Source organism: Cucurbita maxima, unplaced genomic scaffold (genome assembly GCF_002738345.1).
Source record: "Cucurbita maxima cultivar Rimu unplaced genomic scaffold, Cmax_1.0 Cma_Scf00009, whole genome shotgun sequence".
NCBI classification, from domain to species: Eukaryota; Viridiplantae; Streptophyta; class Magnoliopsida; order Cucurbitales; family Cucurbitaceae; genus Cucurbita; species Cucurbita maxima.
In genome coordinates this window covers 1,169,214-1,183,146 of record NW_019272025.1, presented here as the reverse complement: position 1 = coordinate 1,183,146, position 13,933 = coordinate 1,169,214, and the positions used below count along the sequence as shown (strand labels likewise).

General features: G+C 41.5%; 1 protein-coding gene and 12 non-coding genes across 13 annotated transcripts in view; all 13 read left to right on the top strand.

Moving 5' to 3' along the window:
• The window catches only part of LOC111483613 (U-box domain-containing protein 4-like), a 261,990-nt gene that overhangs the window by 164,921 nt on the left and 83,136 nt on the right, over positions 1 to 13,933 (top strand). The window lies entirely within an intron of this gene.
• Positions 20 to 103, top strand: TRNAL-CAA. Its single transcript has one exon. It is a non-coding gene; the product is annotated as a tRNA-Leu (tRNA).
• Positions 965 to 1,048, top strand: TRNAL-CAA. The gene has a single exon. It is a non-coding gene; the product is annotated as a tRNA-Leu (tRNA).
• TRNAL-CAA lies at positions 1,911 to 1,994 on the top strand. Its single transcript has one exon. It is a non-coding gene; the product is annotated as a tRNA-Leu (tRNA).
• TRNAL-CAA lies at positions 2,857 to 2,940 on the top strand. The gene has a single exon. It is a non-coding gene; the product is annotated as a tRNA-Leu (tRNA).
• Positions 3,802 to 3,885, top strand: TRNAL-CAA. Its single transcript has one exon. It is a non-coding gene; the product is annotated as a tRNA-Leu (tRNA).
• On the top strand, positions 4,747 to 4,830 carry TRNAL-CAA. The gene has a single exon. It is a non-coding gene; the product is annotated as a tRNA-Leu (tRNA).
• On the top strand, positions 5,693 to 5,776 carry TRNAL-CAA. Its single transcript has one exon. It is a non-coding gene; the product is annotated as a tRNA-Leu (tRNA).
• Positions 6,637 to 6,720, top strand: TRNAL-CAA. The gene has a single exon. It is a non-coding gene; the product is annotated as a tRNA-Leu (tRNA).
• TRNAL-CAA lies at positions 7,586 to 7,669 on the top strand. The gene has a single exon. It is a non-coding gene; the product is annotated as a tRNA-Leu (tRNA).
• Positions 8,529 to 8,612, top strand: TRNAL-CAA. The gene has a single exon. It is a non-coding gene; the product is annotated as a tRNA-Leu (tRNA).
• TRNAL-CAA lies at positions 9,479 to 9,562 on the top strand. The gene has a single exon. It is a non-coding gene; the product is annotated as a tRNA-Leu (tRNA).
• On the top strand, positions 10,421 to 10,504 carry TRNAL-CAA. Its single transcript has one exon. It is a non-coding gene; the product is annotated as a tRNA-Leu (tRNA).

The window sequence follows — 13,933 nt, the reverse complement described above, 5'->3', positions numbered from 1 at the left end:
TGGCAACAAACAATTAGTAGTCAGGATGGCCGAGTGGTCTAAGGCGCCAGACTCAAGTTTTGGTCCTCGTAAGAGGGCGTGGGTTCAAATCCCACTTCTGACAAAGTTGGGTTAGGTAAAACGGAAGCAAAAGTTACATATCTACTACTCTTACCATTTTTTGGTTTGTTTCGAACATTTCAAAGCTAAGAAATGGAACTTCGCACCCCCGGTGGATATCAATTGAACCCACCAATGCTTTTTTTTAAAAAGTGTCAAAACATGATTAATTGTTTCTCGTACGCAGTTACCATCGCAAACCGAAGTTGATTGAAAATTTGTTCTAGGGAGATTCACCAAATACAATTATAAGGTATGCGCTACATTCCCATCGCTACAAGTTGGGCTTGAACCTCCCACTTTGTGGTTAATAGCCACATGCTCTAACAAACAGAGCTATTCCAGCCAACATTTGTTACAATCCAAGACCACCGTTAGTTGATATTTTCTGTTTTCTTTCTTTACGCCTCGTTATCTCCCTCACGGTTTTCAACCGCATCTACTATGGATAGGTTTTCAGACCCTTACAAGAAGTGTTTCTTCACCTCACTACTCGATGTGGGATCTCACCATCGACCCGTTCTGATTGCCAAGCGTCCTCACTGGCACATCGCCTAGTGACTAGCTTTGATATCATTTGTAAAAGTTCAAGCCCACCGCTAGCAGACATTGTCCATTTTTGTCTTTAGGTATTGCCACCAGCCTCACAGTTTTAAAACGCGCCTGTTAGGGACAGGTTTTCGCACCCTTATTAGGATTGTTTCGTTCCTCAATCCAACTGCTAGTAGATATTATCTATTTTAATATGTTACGTATCGTCGTGAGCCTCACATTTTAAAAAGCGTCTACTAGGGAGACGGATACACACCCATATACGGAATGATGAATTTCTCCCTCAAACCAATCTGGCAACAAACAATTAGTAGTCAGGATGGCCGAGTGGTCTAAGGCGCCAGACTCAAGTTCTGGTCCTCGTAAGAGGGCGTGGGTTCAAATCCCACTTCTGACAAAGTTGGGTTAGGTAAAACGGAAGCAAAAGTTACATAACTACTACTCTTACCATTTTTTGGTTTGTTTCGAACATTTCAAAGCTAAGAAATGGAACTTCGCACCCCCGCGTGGATATCAATTGAACCCACCAATGCTTTTTTTTAAAAAGTGTCAAAACATGATTAATTGTTTCTCGTACGCAGTTACCATCGCAAACCGAAGTTGATTGAAAATTTGTTCTAGGGAGATTCACTAAATACAATTATAAGGTATGCGCTACATTCCCATCGCTACAAGTTGGGCTTGAACCTCCCACTTTGTGGTTAATAGCCACATGCTCTAAGAAACAGAGCTATTCCAGCCAACATTTGTTACAATCCAAGACCACCGTTAGTTGATATTTTCTGTTTTCTTTCTTTACGTCTCGTTATCTCCCTCACGGTTTTCAACCGCATCTACTATGGATAGGTTTTCAGACCCTTACAAGAAGTGTTTCTTCACCTCTCTAATCGATGTGGGATCTCACCATCGACCCGTTCTGATTGCCAAGCGTCCTCACTGGCACATCGCCTAGTGACTAGCTTTGATATCATTTGTAAAAGTTCAAGCCCACCGCTAGCAGACATTGTCCATTTTTGTCTTTAGGTATTGCCACCAGCCTCACAGTTTTAAAACGCGCCTGTTAGGGACAGGTTTTCGCACCCTTATTAGGATTGTTTCGTTCCTCAATCCAACTGCTAGTAGATATTATCTATTTTAATATGTTACGTATCGTCGTGAGCCTCACATTTTAAAAAGCGTCTACTAGGGAGACGGATACACACCCATATACGGAATGATGAATTTCTCCCTCAAACCAATCTGGCAACAAACAATTAGTAGTCAGGATGGCCGAGTGGTCTAAGGCGCCAGACTCAAGTTCTGGTCCTCGTAAGAGGGCGTGGGTTCAAATCCCACTTCTGACAAAGTTGGGTTAGGTAAACCAGAAGCAAAAGTTACATATCTACACTACTCTTACCATTTTTCGTTTGTTTCGAACATTTCAAAGCTAAGAAATGGAACTTCGCACCCCCGGTGGATATCAATTGAACCCACCAATGCTTTTTTTTAAAAAGTGTCAAAACATGATTAATTGTTTCTCGTACGCAGTTACCATCGCAAACCGAAGTTGATTGAAAATTTGTTCTAGGGAGATTCACCAAATACAATTATAAGGTATGCGCTACATTCCCATCGCTACAAGTTGGGCTTGAACCTCCCACTTTGTGGTTAATAGCCACATGCTCTAACAAACAGAGCTATTCCAGCCAACATTTGTTACAATCCAAGACCACCGTTAGTTGATATTTTCTGTTTTCTTTCTTTACGCCTCGTTATCTCCCTCACGGTTTTCAACCGCATCTACTATGGATAGGTTTTCAGACCCTTACAAGAAGTGTTTCTTCACCTCTCTAATCGATGTGGGATCTCACCATCGACCCGTTCTGATTGCCAAGCGTCCTCACTGGCACATCGCCTAGTGACTAGCTTTGATATCATTTGTAAAAGTTCAAGCCCACCGCTAGCAGACATTGTCCATTTTTGTCTTTAGGTATTGCCACCAGCCTCACAGTTTTAAAACGCGCCTGTTAGGGACAGGTTTTCGCACCCTTATTAGGATTGTTTCGTTCCTCAATCCAACTGCTAGTAGATATTATCTATTTTAATATGTTACGTATCGTCGTGAGCCTCACATTTTAAAAAGCGTCTACTAGGGAGACGGATACACACCCATATACGGAATGATGAATTTCTCCCTCAAACCAATCTGGCAACAAACAATTAGTAGTCAGGATGGCCGAGTGGTCTAAGGCGCCAGACTCAAGTTCTGGTCCTCGTAAGAGGGCGTGGGTTCAAATCCCACTTCTGACAAAGTTGGGTTAGGTAAAACGGAAGCAAAAGTTACATATCTACTACTCTTACAATTTTTTGGTTTATTTCGAACATTTCAAAGCTAAGAAATGGAACTTCGCACCCCCGGTGGATATCAATTGAACCCACTAATGCTTTTTTTTAAAAAGTGTCAAAACATGATTAATTGTTTCTCGTACACAGTTACCATCGCAAACCGAAGTTGATTGAAAATTTGTTCTAGGGAGATTCACCAAATACAATTATAAGGTATGCGCTACATTCCCATCGCTAGAAGTTGGGCTTAAACCTCCCACTTTGTGGTTAATAGCCACATGCTCTAACAAACAGAGCTATTCCAGCCAACATTTGTTACAATCCAAGACCACCGTTAGTTGATATTTTCTGTTTTCTTTCTTTACGTCTCGTTATCTCCCTCACGGTTTTCAACCGCATCTACTATGGATAGGTTTTCAGACCCTTACAAGAAGTGTTTCTTCACCTCTCTAATCGATGTGGGATCTCACCATCGACCCGTTCTGATTGCCAAGCGTCCTCACTGGCACATCGCCTAGTGACTAGCTTTGATATCATTTGTAAAAGTTCAAGCCCACCGCTAGCAGACATTGTCCATTTTTGTCTTTAGGTATTGCCACCAGCCTCACAGTTTTAAAACGCGCCTGTTAGGGACAGGTTTTCGCACCCTTATTAGGATTGTTTCGTTCCTCAATCCAACTGCTAGTAGATATTATCTATTTTAATATGTTACGTATCGTCGTGAGCCTCACATTTTAAAAAGCGTCTACTAGGGAGACGGATACACACCCATATACGGAATGATGAATTTCTCCCTCAAACCAATCTGGCAACAAACAATTAGTAGTCAGGATGGCCGAGTGGTCTAAGGCGCCAGACTCAAGTTCTGGTCCTCGTAAGAGGGCGTGGGTTCAAATCCCACTTCTGACAAAGTTGGGTTAGGTAAAACGGAAGCAAAAGTTACATATCTACTACTCTTACAATTTTTTGGTTTATTTCGAACATTTCAAAGCTAAGAAATGGAACTTCGCACCCCCGGTGGATATCAATTGAACCCACTAATGCTTTTTTTTAAAAAGTGTCAAAACATGATTAATTGTTTCTCGTACGCAGTTACCATCGCAAACCGAAGTTGATTGAAAATTTGTTCTAGGGAGATTCACCAAATACAATTATAAGGTATGCGCTACATTCCCATCGCTACAAGTTGGGCTTGAACCTCCCACTTTGTGGTTAATAGCCACATGGTCTAAGAAACAGAGCTATTCCAGCCAACATTTGTTACAATCCAAAACCACCGTTAGTTGATATTTTCTGTTTTCTTTCTTTACGCCTCGTTATCTCCCTCACGGTTTTCAACCGCATCTACTATGGATAGGTTTTCAGACCCTTACAAGAAGTGTTTCTTCACCTCTCTACTCGATGTGGGATCTCACCATCGACCCGTTCTGATTGCCAAGCGTCCTCACTGGCACATCGCCTAGTGACTAGCTTTGATATCATTTGTAAAAGTTCAAGCCCACCGCTAGCAGACATTGTCCATTTTTGTCTTTAGGTATTGCCACCAGCCTCACAGTTTTAAAACGCGCCTGTTAGGGACAGGTTTTCGCACCCTTATTAGGATTGTTTTGTTCCTCAATCCAACTGCTAGTAGATATTATCTATTTTAATATGTTACGTATCGTCGTGAGCCTCACATTTTAAAAAGCGTCTACTAGGGAGACGGATACACACCCATATACGGAATGATGAATTTCTCCCTCAAACCAATCTGGCAACAAACAAATAGTAGTCAGGATGGCCGAGTGGTCTAAGGCGCCAGACTCAAGTTTTGGTCCTCGTAAAAGGGCGTGGGTTCAAATCCCACCTCTGACAAAGTTTGGTTAGGTAAAACGGAAGCAAAAGTTACATAACTACTACTCTTACCATTTTTTGGTTTGTTTCGAACATTTCAAAGCTAAGAAATGGAACTTCGCACCCCGCAGTGGATATCAATTGAACCCACCAATGCTTTTTTTTAAAAAGTGTCAAAACATGATTAATTGTTTCTCGTACGCAGTTACCATCGCAAACCGAAGTTGATTGAAAATTTGTTCTAGGGAGATTCACTAAATACAATTATAAGGTATGCGCTACATTCCCATCGCTACAAGTTGGGCTTGAACCTCCCACTTTGTGGTTAATAGCCACATGCTCTAACAAACAGAGCTATTCCAGCCAACATTTGTTACAATCCAAGACCACCGTTAGTTGATATTTTCTGTTTTCTTTCTTTACGTCTCGTTATCTCCCTCACGGTTTTCAACCGCATCTACTATGGATAGGTTTTCAGACCCTTACAAGAAGTGTTTCTTCACCTCTCTAATCGATGTGGGATCTCACCATCGACCCGTTCTGATTGCCAAGCGTCCTCACTGGCACATCGCCTAGTGACTAGCTTTGATATCATTTGTAAAAGTTCAAGCCCACCGCTAGCAGACATTGTCCATTTTTGTCTTTAGGTATTGCCACCAGCCTCACAGTTTTAAAACGCGCCTGTTAGGGACAGGTTTTCGCACCCTTATTAGGATTGTTTCGTTCCTCAATCCAACTGCTAGTAGATATTATCTATTTTAATATGTTACGTATCGTCGTGAGCCTCACATTTTAAAAAGCGTCTACTAGGGAGACGGATACACACCCATATACGGAATGATGAATTTCTCCCTCAAACCAATCTGGCAACAAATAATTAGTAGTCAGGATGGCCGAGTGGTCTAAGGCGCCAGACTCAAGTTCTGGTCCTCGTAAGAGGGCGTGGGTTCAAATCCCACTTCTGACAAAGTTGGGTTAGGTAAAACGGAAGCAAAAGTTACATATCTACTACTCTTACCATTTTTTGGTTTGTTTCGAACATTTCAAAGCTAAGAAATGGAACTTCGCACCCCCGGTGGATATCAATTGAACCCACCAATGCTTTTTTTTAAAAAGTGTCAAAACATGATTAATTGTTTCTCGTACGCAGTTACCATCGCAAACCGAAGTTGATTGAAAATTTGTTCTAGGGAGATTCACCAAATACAATTATAAGGTATGCGCTACATTCCCATCGCTACAAGTTGGGCTTGAACCTCCCACTTTGTGGTTAATAGCCACATGCTCTAACAAATAGAGCTATTCCAGCCAACATTTGTTACAATCCAAGACCACGTTAGTTGATATTTTCTGTTTTCTTTCTTTACGTCTCGTTATCTCCCTCACGGTTTTCAACCGCATCTACTATGGATAGGTTTTCAGACCCTTACAAGAAGTGTTTCTTCACCTCTCTAATCGATGTGGGATCTCACCATCGACCCGTTCTGATTGCCAAGCGTCCTCACTGGCACATCGCCTAGTGACTAGCTTTGATATCATTTGTAAAAGTTCAAGCCCACCGCTAGCAGACATTGTCCATTTTTGTCTTTAGGTATTGCCACCAGCCTCACAGTTTTAAAACGCGCCTGTTAGGGACAGGTTTTCGCACCCTTATTAGGATTGTTTCGTTCCTCAATCCAACTGCTAGTAGATATTATCTATTTTAATATGTTACGTATCGTCGTGAGCCTCACATTTTAAAAAGCGTCTACTAGGGAGACGGATACACACCCATATACGGAATGATGAATTTCTCCCTCAAACCAATCTGGCAACAAACAATTAGTAGTCAGGATGGCCGAGTGGTCTAAGGCGCCAGACTCAAGTTCTGGTCCTCGTAAGAGGGCGTGGGTTCAAATCCCACTTCTGACAAAGTTGGGTTAGGTAAAACGGAAGCAAAAGTTACATATCTACACTACTCTTACCATTTTTTGGTTTGTTTCGAACATTTCAAAGCTAAGAAATGGAACTTCGCACCCCCGGTGGATATCAATTGAACCCACCAATGCTTTTTTTTAAAAAGTGTCAAAACATGATTAATTGTTTCTCGTACGCAGTTACCATCGCAAACCGAAGTTGATTGAAAATTTGTTCTAGGGAGATTCACCAAATACAATTATAAGGTATGCGCTACATTCCCATCGCTAGAAGTTGGGCTTAAACCTCCCACTTTGTGGTTAATAGCCACATGCTCTAACAAACAGAGCTATTCCAGCCAACATTTGTTACAATCCAAGACCACCGTTAGTTGATATTTTCTGTTTTCTTTCTTTACGTCTCGTTATCTCCCTCACGGTTTTCAACCGCATCTACTATGGATAGGTTTTTAGACCCTTACAAGAAGTGTTTCTTCACCTCTCTAATCGATGTGGGATCTCACCATCGACCCGTTCTGATTGCCAAGCGTCCTCACTGGCACATCGCCTAGTGACTAGCTTTGATATCATTTGTAAAAGTTCAAGCCCACCGCTAGCAGACATTGTCCATTTTTGTCTTTAGGTATTGCCACCAGCCTCACAGTTTTTTAAAACGCGCCTGTTAGGGACAGGTTTTCGCACCCTTATTAGGATTGTTTCGTTCCTCAATCCAACTGCTAGTAGATATTATCTATTTTAATCTGTTACGTATCGTCGTGAGCGTCACATTTTAAAAAGCGTCTACTAGGGAGACGGATACACACCCATATACGGAATGATGAATTTCTCCCTCAAACCAATCTGGCAACAAACAATTAGTAGTCAGGATGGCCGAGTGGTCTAAGGCGCCAGACTCAAGTTCTGGTCCTCGTAAGAGGGCGTGGGTTCAAATCCCACTTCTGACAAAGTTGGGTTAGGTAAAACGGAAGCAAAAGTTACATAACTACAACTCTTACCATTTTTTTGTTTGTTTCGAACATTTCAAAGCTAAGAAATGGAACTTCGCACCCGGTGGATATCAATTGAACCCACCAATGCTTTTTTTTAAAAAGTGTCAAAACATGATTAATTGTTTCTCGTACGCAGTTACCATCGCAAACCGAAGTTGATTGAAAATTTGTTCTAGGGAGATTCACTAAATACAATTATAAGGTATGCGCTACATTCCCATCGCTACAAGTTGGGCTTGAACCTCCCACTTTGTGGTTAATAGCCACATGCTCTAACAAATAGAGCTATTCCAGCCAACATTTGTTACAATCCAAGACCACCGTTAGTTGATATTTTCTGTTTTCTTTCTTTACGTCTCGTTATCTCCCTCACGGTTTTCAACCGCATCTACTATGGATAGGTTTTCAGACCCTTACAAGAAGTGTTTCTTCACCTCTCTAATCGATGTGGGATCTCACCATCGACCCGTTCTGATTGCCAAGCGTCCTCACTGGCACATCGCCTAGTGACTAGCTTTGATATCATTTGTAAAAGTTCAAGCCCACCGCTAGCAGACATTGTCCATTTTTGTCTTTAGGTATTGCCACCAGCCTCACAGTTTTAAAACGCGCCTGTTAGGGACAGGTTTTCGCACCCTTATTAGGATTGTTTCGTTCCTCAATCCAACTGCTAGTAGATATTATCTATTTTAATATGTTACGTATCGTCGTGAGCCTCACATTTTAAAAAGCGTCTACTAGGGAGACGGATACACACCCATATACGGAATGATGAATTTCTCCCTCAAACCAATCTGGCAACAAACAATTAGTAGTCAGGATGGCCGAGTGGTCTAAGGCGCCAGACTCAAGTTCTGGTCCTCGTAAGAGGGCGTGGGTTCAAATCCCACTTCTGACAAAGTTGGGTTAGGTAAAACAGAAGCAAAAGTTACATATCTACTACTACTCTTACCATTTTTTGGTTTGTTTCGAACATTTCAAAGCTAAGAAATGGAACTTCGCACCCCCGCGGTGGATATCAATTGAACCCACCAATGCTTTTTTTTAAAAAGTGTCAAAACATGATTAATTGTTTCTCGTACGCAGTTACCATCGCAAACCGAAGTTGATTGAAAATTTGTTCTAGGGAGATTCACTAAATACAATTATAAGGTATGCGCTACATTCCCATCGCTACAAGTTGGGCTTGAACCTCCCACTTTGTGGTTAATAGCCACATGCTCTAACAAACAGAGCTATTCCAGCCAACATTTGTTACAATCCAAGACCACCGTTAGTTGATATTTTCTGTTTTCTTTCTTTACGTCTCGTTATCTCCCTCACGGTTTTCAACCGCATCTACTATGGATAGGTTTTCAGACCCTTACAAGAAGTGTTTCTTCACCTCTCTAATCGATGTGGGATCTCACCATCGACCCGTTCTGATTGCCAAGCGTCCTCACTGGCACATCGCCTAGTGACTAGCTTTGATATCATTTGTAAAAGTTCAAGCCCACCGCTAGCAGACATTGTCCATTTTTGTCTTTAGGTATTGCCACCAGCCTCACAGTTTTAAAACGCGCCTGTTAGGGACAGGTTTTCGCACCCTTATTAGGATTGTTTCGTTCCTCAATCCAACTGCTAGTAGATATTATCTATTTTAATATGTTACGTATCGTCGTGAGCCTCACATTTTAAAAAGCGTCTACTAGGGAGACGGATACACACCCATATACGGAATGATGAATTTCTCCCTCAAACCAATCTGGCAACAAACAATTAGTAGTCAGGATGGCCGAGTGGTCTAAGGCGCCAGACTCAAGTTCTGGTCCTCGTAAGAGGGCGTGGGTTCAAATCCCACTTCTGACAAAGTTGGGTTAGGTAAAACGGAAGCAAAAGTTACATATCTACACACTACTCTTACCATTTTTCGTTTGTTTCGAACATTTCAAAGCTAAGAAATGGAACTTCGCACCCCCGGTGGATATCAATTGAACCCACCAATGCTTTTTTTTAAAAAGTGTCAAAACATGATTAATTGTTTCTCGTACGCAGTTACAAACCGAAGTTGATTGAAAATTTGTTCTAGGGAGATTCACCAAATACAATTATAAGGTATGCGCTACATTCCCATCGCTAGAAGTTGGGCTTAAACCTCCCACTTTGTGGTTAATAGCCACATGCTCTAACAAACAGAGTTATTCCAGCCAACATTTGTTACAATCCAAGACCACCGTTAGTTGATATTTTCTGTTTTCTTTCTTTACGTCTCGTTATCTCCCTCACGGTTTTCAACCGCATCTACTATGGATAGGTTTTCAGACCCTTACAAGAAGTGTTTCTTCACCTCTCTAATCGATGTGGGATCTCACCATCGACCCGTTCTGATTGCCAAGCGTCCTCACTGGCACATCGCCTAGTGACTAGCTTTGATATCATTTGTAAAAGTTCAAGCCCACCGCTAGCAGACATTGTCCATTTTTGTCTTTAGGTATTGCCACCAGCCTCACAGTTTTAAAACGCGCCTGTTAGGGACAGGTTTTCGCACCCTTATTAGGATTGTTTCGTTCCTCAATCCAACTGCTAGTAGATATTATCTATTTTAATCTGTTATGTATCGTCGTGAGCCTCACATTTTAAAAAGCGTCTACTAGGGAGACGGATACACACCCATATACGGAATGATGAATTTCTCCCTCAAACCAATCTGGCAACAAACAAATAGTAGTCAGGATGGCCGAGTGGTCTAAGGCGCCAGACTCAAGTTCTGGTCCTTGTAAGAGGGCGTGGGTTCAAATCCCACTTCTGACAAAGTTGGGTTAGGTAAAACGGAAGCAAAAGTTNCCGCATCTACTATGGATAGGTTTTCAAACCCTTGCAAGAAGTATTTCTTCACCTCTCTAATCGATGTGGGATCTCACCATCGAGCCCTTCTGAACGCCAAGCGTCCTCACTGGCACATCGCCTAGTGACTAGCTCTGATATCATTTGTAAAAGTCCAAGCCCACTGCTAGTAGACATTGTCCATTTTTGTCATTAAGTATTGCCATCAGCCTCACAGTTTAAAAACGCGTCTGTTAGGGAGAGATTTTCGCACCCTTATTAGGATTGTTTCGTTCTTCAAATCAACAGCAAGTAGATATTATCTATTTTAATCCGTTACGTATCGTCGTCAGCCTCACAGTTTTAAAACGCGTCTACTAGGGAGACGATTACACACCTATATACAGAATGATGAATTCTCCTCTCAAACCAATCTGGGAAAGCACAATTAGTAGTCATGATGCCCGAGTGGTCTAAGGCGCCAGACTCAAGTTCTTGTCCTCGTAAGAGGGCGTGGGTTCAACTACCACTTTTGACATCTAATCGATGTGGGATCTCATTATCTACCCCTTCTGAATGCCAAGCATCCCAAACTAGCACATCGCCAAGTGACTAGCTCTGATATCATTTGTAAAAGTGACATTGTCCACTTTTGTCATTAGGTATTGTCATCAGCCTCGAAGTTTTAAACCTTATGGAGAGATTTTTGGACCCTTATTAGGATTGTTTCGTTCCTCTCTCGAACAGCTAGTAGATATTATTTATTTTAATTCGTTATGTATTGTCGTCAGCCACACAATTTTAAAACGCGTTTACTTGGGAGACGATTACACATCCATATACAGAATGATAAAGTCCCCTCTCAAGCCAATCTTTGAACACACAATTAGTGGTCAGGATGGTTGAGTGGTCTAAGGTGCCAGACTCACGTTTTGGTCTTCGTAAGAGGGCATGGGTTCAAATCAAATCCCACTTATGAAATTCAAATGTTTTTAGGGAAAACTAGAGCCAGAAGGAGGGCTTGAACCTACGAACTTGTGTGGGGCTAAGGTGTTAGTTGAAATTGTCTACTTTCTTTCTTTAAGTTATCTCCCTCACGGTTTTATGTGGGATCTCACTATTGACCCCTTCTGAATGCCATCAGCCTCATTGTTTTAAAACGGGCCTGAGAGGTTTTCGCACCCTTATTAGGATTGTTTCATTCCTCAATCCAACATCAAGTAGATATTATCTATTTTATTCCGTTACGTATCGTCGTCAGCCTCACAGTTTTAAAACGCATCTACTAGGGAGACATTTACACACCCATATACGGAATGATAAATTCCCCTCTCAAACCAATCTGGGAATGCACAATTAGTAGTTAGGATGGCCGAGTGGTCTAAGGCGTTAGACTCAAGTTTTGGTCGTCGTAAGAGGGCGTGGGTTCAAATCTCACTTTTGACATCCAAATACTGTTAGGAAAAAATGGGAGCCAATGTGGATAATATCTACAACTAACCATTTTAAAAAGCGTCTACTAGGGAGAAGATTACACACCAATATACCGAATGATGAATTCCCCTCTCAAACAAATCTGGGAACACACAATTAGTAGTCAGGATGGTCGAGTGGTCCAAGGCGCCAGACTCAAGTTCTGGTCGTCGTAAGAGGGTGTGGGTTCAAATCCCACTTTTAACATCCAAAAGTTGTGTTAGGCAAAACGGAAGCAAAAGTGGATAATATCTACTACTTACCATTTTTTATGGGTTTGTTTCGAACATTTCAAAGTTAAGAAATGGAACTTCGCACCCCGATGGATATCAATTGAACTCACCAATCCTTTTTTTTTTAAAAAGTGTCACAAAACACAATTAATTGGTTCTCGTACACAATTCCCATCTCTAGAAGGAGGGCTTGAACCTCCAACTTTGTGGTTCACAGTCACACGCTCTAACAAACTGAGCTATTCCAGCCAACATTTGTTACAATCCAAGACCACCTTTAGTTGATATTGTCTGTTTTCTTTCTTTACGTCTCGTTATCTCCCTCACGGTTTTCAACCGCATCTACTATGGATAGATTTTCAGACCCTTGCAAGAAATGTTTCTTCACCTCTCTAATCGATGTGGGATCTCACTATCTACCCCTTATGATTGTCAGGCGTCCTCACTGGCACATCACCTAGTGACTAGCTTTGATACCATTTGTAAAAGTCCAAGCCCACTACTAGCACACATTGTCCATTTTTGTCTTTAGGTATTGCCATCAGCCTCACAATTTTAAAACGCATCTGTTAGGGAGAAGTTTTCGGATTGTTTCGTTCCTCAATCGTCGTTAGCCTCACATTTTAAAAAGCGTCTACTAGGGAGACAATTACACACCCATATACGGAATGATGAATTCTCCTCTCAAACCAATCTGTGAAAGAACAATTAGTAGTCATGATGCTCGAGTGGTCTAAGGCGCCAAACTCAAGTTCTTGTCCTTGTAAGAGGGGTGGATTCAAATCCCACTTTTTGATGACATCCAAATGTTGTTAGAAACAATGGAAGCCAAAGTGTGAACTCACCAATGCTTTTTTAAAAAAAGTGTCAAAACATGATTAATTGGTTCTCGTACATAGTTACATCGCAGACTGAAGTTGATTGAAAATTTGTAATAGGGAAAATCACCCAACAAAATTATAAGGTATGTGCTATATTCCCATCGCTAGAAGGAGGGCTAGCACCTTCGACCTTGTGGTTAACAGTCACACGCTCTAACCAACTGAGATATTCCAACCAACATTTGTTACAATCCAAGACCACCGTTAGTTGATATTGTCTGCTTTCTTTCTTTACGTCTCGTTATCTCCCTCATGGTTTTCAACCGCATCTACTATGGATAGGTTTTCAGACCCTTGCAAGAAATGTTTCTAAGCGTTCTCACTGGCACATCGCCTAGTGACTAGCTCTGATATCATTTGTAAAAGTCCAAGCCCACTGCTAGTAGACATTGATCATTTTTGTCATTAGGTATTGCCATCAGCCTCACAGTTTTAAAATGCGCCTGTTAGGGAGAGGTTTTCGCACCTTTATTAGGATTGTTTCGTTTCTCAAACCAACTGCTAGTAGATATTATCTACTTTAATCTGTTACGTATCGTCATCAGCCTCACAGTTTTAAAACACATCTACTAGGAAGAGGTTTACACACCCATATACGTAATGATAAATTCCCCTCTCAAACCAATCTGGGAAAGCACAATTAGTAGTCATGATGGCCGAGTGATCTAAGGCGCCAAACTCAAGTGTAAAATATCTATTACTTACCATTATTGGCTTGTTTCGAACATTTCAAAGTGTAAATATTCAAGCAAGCTCAACCACGAGATAAGATCCATATATAACCAGAGAAACTAGTCAAAATGTCCATTCCTCCATTCTAGCACAGTCGA